The following is an 8,095-nucleotide window of genomic DNA, read 5'->3' as shown; positions in this document are numbered from 1 at the left end:
TTCCAGAGTCGTTTCCGATACCAAACCTTCTCTATCTCTTGTGATTTTGTTATTTTTGGATGATATTGGTAATTTATTTTGATCTGTAATGTTCGATTTTCTTTGAAATCTAAAGATTTATGTTTGATTGTTTCGATTCTTGAGCTTATTAATATTGGATTTGTTTTGTTTTGAAATTTAATTTGTAAAAATCTGCTTCTCAAAAGAAATTTGAATCACTAGTTGCAGAAACTTAGGCATTTGAATCTGTTTCTGTTATTTAAAATCTGCAAAATATATTATGCTGAACATTCGCTATGTTAATGATTGAACATCAATACTTTCTTTACTTTCTTCTTTGTTCCACCTTTTTTTTTTTTTTTTTTTTTTTTTTTTTTTTTGTTGCATCTTTGAGAGAAAATTACATAATCTCTTAGGCAGGCAATGTCTACAATATTAATTTTTTTAAATTTTGTAGCTGGCACCAAACACCTCAGTTATTGTCCAACTGTCCATTGTCATAATATTAGGCATTTTAGAAGAAGGAGTTTTATACACATAGTAGATTCCTTGACTCTGCTCTTCCTTGCTCCTCCTATGCGTATGCAGTATTTAAATTTGTGTACATGCCTGTGCTGTGATGTTTCTTTCTATGTTTGTCCATGTTATTGTTTATCATATAGATCTCTTCTTACCATTAGAGAATGTTAGTGTATGTTTATTATGCTTTACCCTCTTTTTGTTGGCTGAAAATGGAGGGGAAAAATAAACTCACAAACCCATTTTGGCACTTGTTAAGGTTGTTACCTCCTCAAGTAAGTTTCAACATAGTGCTTTGTGATTTTTCTCTTGGTGGTTATGCTAGTTGAGCTCATAGTACCATCAAAATTTTCTAACAGTCTTTCTGAGATTAAGTTGGTAAGTGGGGAAAGATTGAATTGCCAAGTGAAAGCAGCTCCTGGGTTTGTGTCACCTTAGAAACAAAAATCTAGTCCTTTGCTTTGTACGCTAGGTAAAGAAAAAACAAGTAAAAAATCTTGGGTTTGTATTTTTTTTTTTCCCTTTGATAAAGATTCCAATCCTTCTGCTAGCTATTAAAATATAAACCTTCCTTTAGGCAGCCGATAAATGATTTTATATAGCACTTCTTTCATCAAAACCAACTTTGAAGGGAGTGTGTGCCTTCTTTTAAGATCTTTGCTTTATTTAGGGCAAGGATACACAAAAAAGAAAGAAAAAAAAAATTCATATTGCATTTTCTTTTAGCTTCTCTTTGATTTTTATTGGACTCTTTGAGGACCTATCTCTGATTATTATATTTTAGTGCTCTTGGCCAAATCCATTTGAATCATACCCTCTAGCCATGATTTTTCATTTGGTGCATTAATTCAATGGGATTATGAATTACTCTGTTTATGAAGCTAAAATCATCAACTTCTTGATTAGTAAACCAATTTATTTGATTGCTAAATCTGTGTTCTATTTGTCCTAATTGCAAAGTGATTTATTTCGGAATTTGTTGAATAATTGACATATGGGCTGGAGAAAGCTGGTTTTAACATAAGGATGGATGACAAATTTTAATAAATAATTCAGTCGTGTAATTCCTACTGTTAGTTGCAAAACCGTGCAATCATTCGCCAAATCTCAGGTTCTGCTTTTGCTGATCACTAATGCTCACCATCATTGTTGTCCCTTTTTTCCCTATGCTCCCCATCAGTGGTGTTGTTTGTTTGTTTTTTTGTTTTTTCTTTCCTTTTGGCTTGATTGAAGTCCTTAAGATAATTTCAATATCACTGCTCCTTATATTCCTAAAAATAATTTATAGACATTAAAACTTATTGACAAATAATCTTCACATGGATATGGATGGTATGGAGTTCACGGAATGGTATAGGAGAATAAAGATTTTTTATTTTTTCAAATGGATTTGGATGGTATGGAGTTCATAATAAATAGTGTCCAGATTAATTCAATTATATTAGTGTTTATGATAAATGATAATTTTTTTCTAATCATCCTACAATGCTAGTGTAGCTTAATTAAGATATTTTTAGTCTAAGAATTCCGATCATCCATATGCAGTATCATATTTAAAAAAAAAAAAAAGATATTTTAATGAATATAGAGACAATTATTCCATTTCAAATCCAATTTAGCTCTAAAAAGAAATTTAATTAAGATGTATATGTTGTTAAATTTTTGGGGAAATTACAATTTAGTAACCTGTTTTTTGTGCTTTTTCAATTCAAGGATTGAAGAAAATTTCATGATAAATCGATTATTGAATTATCGCATCATTAACAAATCGAGGGAAAAGGGCTAACGCCATTAATTGCGCTTATGGGTATGGATACAATTGTTTGAATGAATTTTGAACAAAAATTATTATGAAATATTAATTTGCATATTCATATCTAGAGATCTATGTATGTACAGGAGCTCTGCTTTCTAGTGTATCCCACACACCTGTAACTGAATTAGTTTCTTCACCTCCTATCAAAGTGATATAAAGAAATAATTTTGCCTCTGATAAAATTTCGATCTTCTAATTTATCGACATCATTAGCATAGAAGACTCTGTAATTTATGAAAATGCTCTGCAATTTATGATGAACTCTAGCTTCCACCATTCTAAAATCCTTTTTATTCACATTCATATTCAATTTCTTGCATGGATCATGAAATATTTGTATGTATATTCAACTTTTTTTAGCTAAAGTTTCATCTCTAACATGATTTCCTTTCTTGATGGAGTGTGCTTAGTTTATGTTTTCAGGAGAAGAATTGTACTGCTGATTCTTTAGCACATTGAAACTTGTGGTATTGAAATTAAGGCTCTTATGTGAAATTGCATTCTGTGGCTCATGGTGTTCAATTGTGGTCTGATCCTCCAAATGAGATATTGAGTTTCCTCACAGCAGATGCAGTGGCAGTGACTTTGTGTTAACTCAGGTTGCGAGCCTATTCGTGTGACTGTAATTGAGTTTCCTCACAGAAGATGCACGCTAATTTGGTCTCTTTGGAAGTGCTTTGGAATGCTAATCAGATTACAAGCTCTGCTTCCTCATTCCTGCATCAGTAGTTAGCTGCCAAAGTTAGTGACCATCCAGCCCATTTTGACTACTCTTCAACAGTTTCTGTGGCTGATTTGTTGAAATGGCCCAAGCCTGCTTCGAGATTCTTGAAATGCAATACAGAAGCTTCTCCCCGTCCGGATCATAACAAAATTGAGCCGGTTGGGTTCTTTGTGATTAGAGAGGACAGCTGATTAAGACTTGCTAAATTGAGCTTCTTGGTCCACATGATCCGAAAATCGCTGAAGCTCTCCCTCTCCAAGAAGCTCTTAGCATGATTGATGAAAGAGGCATGCACATATCCTAATTTATTAACTTATTCAACCTTGATTGAATGCTGATGTTGTTCCTTATACTGATCTTATAGATGCCCTGTGCAAGAATGGATTAGTGAAATCTGCTGTAACTTTATTTGATGAGATGACTAAGTAGGGAATCAAGCCTAATGTTGTCACTTACATGGGAACTCAAGAAAATTACAGTGGCAAGCAGGAAATTTTGTCCATCTTAAATGCTTGCAGGTGCGTTAAATGTAGCAATTGTTGTTGTTTTCTATAATAAGATCACTGCCATGTTGTGAATGTTTAAAAATGAGAACATGATATAATTACACTGTAATTTTGGTGCATTTGCATATGAGGGAAATTTATATCTGTTGCAAATTTTTATCATATATAAAAAATAAAACCTGCAAACTGATAATAATAGTTGCAATGTGGATGAAGCAAATATTATATGTGCTTCTGTAATTTTAATCTTATTTTAAGTTCAGAATTAGCGGGGTTAATATTGATGTATTGTTTTTCGCTCATTGAGGGAAGTATTTACTTTTTATTTTTAGTTTCATTATTGTTCCTTGATGATGCATGAGGCTCGTGGTCAATGCTCAATCAGGTCAAGAATTGAGATTATCAGATTTTTGAAGCGCTAATATATTTCTTGCCTGTCTCCTTTCTGCCTGCTTTGCATCATGCAGGTGGGTTTTAGATACATCAAAGATATTTAACATCGAATGTGGATATGTTTTGATTTGTGCCTTTCTGGATGCAGTCGCTGAGATTCCTTTGAAGATGCTTCGATTTTATTGGAGGAGCTTTGATTATTTGATAATCAGGCGTATGGTGTAGCACACGTACTTACAATGGCTTTCGCAATGTAATTTTAGAGTCTGATTCTTTGCTGTTGGTACAAGCTCTCCACTCCAATCAGCCTGATCTCTCTTATTTTGATTCTATTGTCACTGATTGTAAATTTTCTTCTTAATTAATTCTGCTCTATTTCTTTTACTTGTAAATCAGTGAATACTGTTGTCCATTGCTCAACACATACAATTTAGTTTTTAGTCAAATCTCCGGGAGTGGGTTCCTGCACTGTTGTCCATTGCTTAACACATAATTTAGTTTTAGTTTAATCTCCAGAAGTGAGGTCATGTTACTCATGATTTCTTACAATGATTTATCTTAATGCAATTTCCTTTTGTTTATATATATACTACAATTGCCACAAATGAGATATAATGAGCATCTCAAGTTTGTGAATTCACCTGTCCTACCCAGTTAAAGTATTTCAATTTTTTCTTTTTAGTTTCATTCGTCTACCTTGCAAGGGAATTCATTCGTCTACTTTGCAAAGGAAAACTTGACAATTTCTAATTATCTATTTGTGTCAGTATTCCGCATTTACATATTATTCTCATTGAAACTTGCTGGAAGCAACAGTAAATAATCACAACATAAAAATTCCTTAGCCCTTTCACATATTTACCTTTTCTCGTTGGTATTTAAAACAAGGTAGAAAAAAAAATCTGAAGAAGATACAAGGCCTAGGTTAGTATAGTTAATTGCATTGATAACGCAATCTCATGTGAAGATTCATCACCTATTTGGATTCATTTTACAATTCTACTCTTAAGACTCTTAAGAAGTAACTAAGAAATTAAAGCAAGAGTACAAATCCTTTTGTAAGACTTCAAGAAGAAACCAAGAAATTAGAGTGTGAATGCAGGTCTTTTTTTAAAACTTCAATAAGGAACCAAGAAATTACAGCATGAGTATAGGTCCTTTTTGTAGGACTCTAAGAGGGAACGAAAAAAAAATTATGGATAATAAAAAAAAATTAGAGCAAAAGTATAGATCCATTTGTAAGATTCTAAAAAGGAACTAAGAAATTAGATGATGAGTGTAGTTTCTTTTGTAAGCTTTCAAGAATGAACTAAGAAATTAGAAGGGATTCTAGATTCTTTTGTAAGAAACCAAGAAAAAACCTTGAAATTAGAGAGGAATATAGAACCTTTTGTAGGATAGGAGCTTAGGTCCTTTTGTAACACTCTAAGAAGGAACCAAAAAATCATATTACTTTCATGTAAAATATATCATTTGTTCATAATATATTTTTTTATGATTTATTTTTTAAAAAAGATATATATATATATATTTTTTTTGTAATTCTCTTTTTATTTGCATGAATATATGTAAATATATTATCTAATGTGCCATATTGCCATTTATTCCCCTTCCTTTACACTTTAATATATATTAACTTTTTAAGGCTTCGTTTTGAATAAATAATTTATAAGAACAGAATTTAATTGAATTTTCACATAATCATATTTAGTTTTTGCTTTTTTAAAAAAGACTTTACATAATTTATTGTGTAAAAGATAATAAAATGAAAAAATAATTATTATTATTTTATGTTAATATAATATAGTTTAAGCTAATGCAAGAAATAATTGTATATAGTAGTTTAGTTGATGTAATATATATATATATATATATATATATATATATATATATATATATATATATATATATATATAACCTGCATTGCTTGTTGTCTATACTTATTTGTATGTATTCATTATTTAATTTTTTTTATATGCAATTTTGGAAAAAAATTACATATTAATTAATTAATAAATATTGAAACAAATAGAAAATTTTCTTCAGAGAAAATATGATAATACAACAAAATTAAGAAAAATAAAGTAAAGATTTAAATTAAAAAAAAACTATATAGACAAAAAAAAACACTTCATTATATTCTAGTAATATATAATTAAGTAACAATATGTATTATTATTTATCAATAATATCTTTCATTTTTGTTTTTCAAAATATCTGTCTTATTAGTGCAATAATTTTTCTCCCAATTTTTTTATTATTCATAATTTTTTTTATTATTGCATAAATTCTTCTATTCATAATTTCATATTTGTTATTAATTTTTACATATAATTTTGTATATATTAATTAAAAACTTTAATAAATTGAAATTTTATAACAGAAAAGTATATATCATAAATGCGTTGATGAAAATTTAAGTTATATAATTTAAAAATATATTGTACAATAATTTTTTTCTTTAATACAACTTTTAATATTTATATAAACTTATTTAAATATATACAATTTTGAAGTAAATGACCATTTAAATTTGATATTATGATAATATAAAAATAAATTTATTTTATATTAAGTGGTTAATTTTCGAAATAAAGTCTAAATGATTTTTATGAATGATATTTTAATTTTTATAAATTTATAAAGTAATATTTTACATTAAAATATATATTCCTTTTCTTAAATTAAAGAGTATTTTTATTAATTCAATTAGTAAATCATTTTTAGTGTTTAGTAAATATTATTTTCATTTAGAAAATATCTCATAAAGATATGTAATAATATTAAACTTATAAAATTAATATTTTATAATGGGTTGAGTTGGGCGTGAGGTCCAAGTAGTAGTAAAGGGGGAAAGAGTTTATTACTAGGAAAATGCCATGCCGCGTCGGGTGAAAGAGAAATACTTATGCGAGTAAATGCAGAGTATACTTATGCATCTGTGGAGAGAAATATGATCATAATATGATTTTTGATTTTCAAGAGGGAGGGAGATTTAAAAGTGCACTATTATTTTAACATATAAAGTTTACAGAAGAGCTAATATTATTTTCATTATGTGGATTTTAACATATAAAGAGTTTCTTACATAGGAGAGGAGCTGGAGATCTTACAGTCCACTTGTAATTCAAAAGAATCACTTTAATAAAGAGAAAGTGCCAATACACTAGGGTAGTACAACTAATGAGCATTGGATAAGTTGCCAGAATTCAAAAGTGCGCAAATGTTAAAGGTGAAAATGTGTGGGATCCAACTATCGTATTCCAAAGATGAACAGCACAATGCAATGCAAGCATAAAACAGAGGAAGTTCTTATTACAATATGGAGCAACCAAGCCAGAGTTCCTACAAGCGATGGAAACAGACACCAACAAGAAGAGAAGCAGGGAAAACTCCTTCCCCTTGGATTGCATTACTATCATTGCAGATGGCAAATCTGATTATGTGGAAGAAGAACAACCACAACCTAAAAGAGTAAAGTGAACACTTGTACCAAAGTGATTGTATGTCAACCCCCAAATTCCCCTTGTTTTTGTCACTAATAAATATTACAATCATTGAATTCTTACCATGTCTTCTGTTATTTGTTCTTAGGTGGCGCTTTCAATAGCATTAGCCACACGTTGCCTCAAGTATAGAGAAGATATGAAACTAGCTTTTAAAATTGTAAGGCTATGTTTGGATGTGAGACATGTTGACATTTTTTTCTGAAGTACATAATTCAACATTTTGTGATTTGAACCCATGATCTTAGATTGCAAAGTATTCAATTTGCATATTCATTATATATATTTTTAAGTGAACGAACTGCTCATTGAATATCAAACCACAAAAAATTTTGGCATTATATATACACGTAGTGAAATTTTCATGTCAAATGTGATTTTCTTTCTTGGTGGGTATATCTGCTTTTTGTCTTTGATGATTCACTGATATGTGCATGGATACAATAGTTTGAATGAATTTTGAACAAAAATTATTGTGAAATTTTAATTTGTATATTCATATCCAGAGATGTGTGTGTATAGGAGCTCTGCTTTCCAGTGTATCCGACACACCTGTTACGAAATTAGTATCTTCTTATCATAGCAAAGTGACAAAAAGAAACAACTTTAATATACTTCTTATTTTCTAATT

At 29.6% G+C, this 8,095-nt stretch overlaps 1 long non-coding RNA gene across 1 annotated transcript; it reads left to right on the top strand.

Moving 5' to 3' along the window:
* The first annotated feature begins 3,364 nt into the window (after window positions 1-3,364).
* LOC131171351 (uncharacterized) lies at window positions 3,365-4,426 on the top strand. Its single transcript, XR_009142022.1, has 2 exons — window positions 3,365-3,577; window positions 4,107-4,426. It is a non-coding gene; the product is annotated as an uncharacterized LOC131171351 (long non-coding RNA).
* The last annotated feature ends 3,669 nt before the right edge of the window (window positions 4,427-8,095 follow it).

This window comes from Hevea brasiliensis, chromosome 12 (assembly GCF_030052815.1).
Source record: "Hevea brasiliensis isolate MT/VB/25A 57/8 chromosome 12, ASM3005281v1, whole genome shotgun sequence".
Classification (NCBI taxonomy): Eukaryota; Viridiplantae; Streptophyta; class Magnoliopsida; order Malpighiales; family Euphorbiaceae; genus Hevea; species Hevea brasiliensis.
Note: the sequence above shows the minus strand (reverse complement) of the source record. Positions and strands in the feature narration are given on the sequence as shown.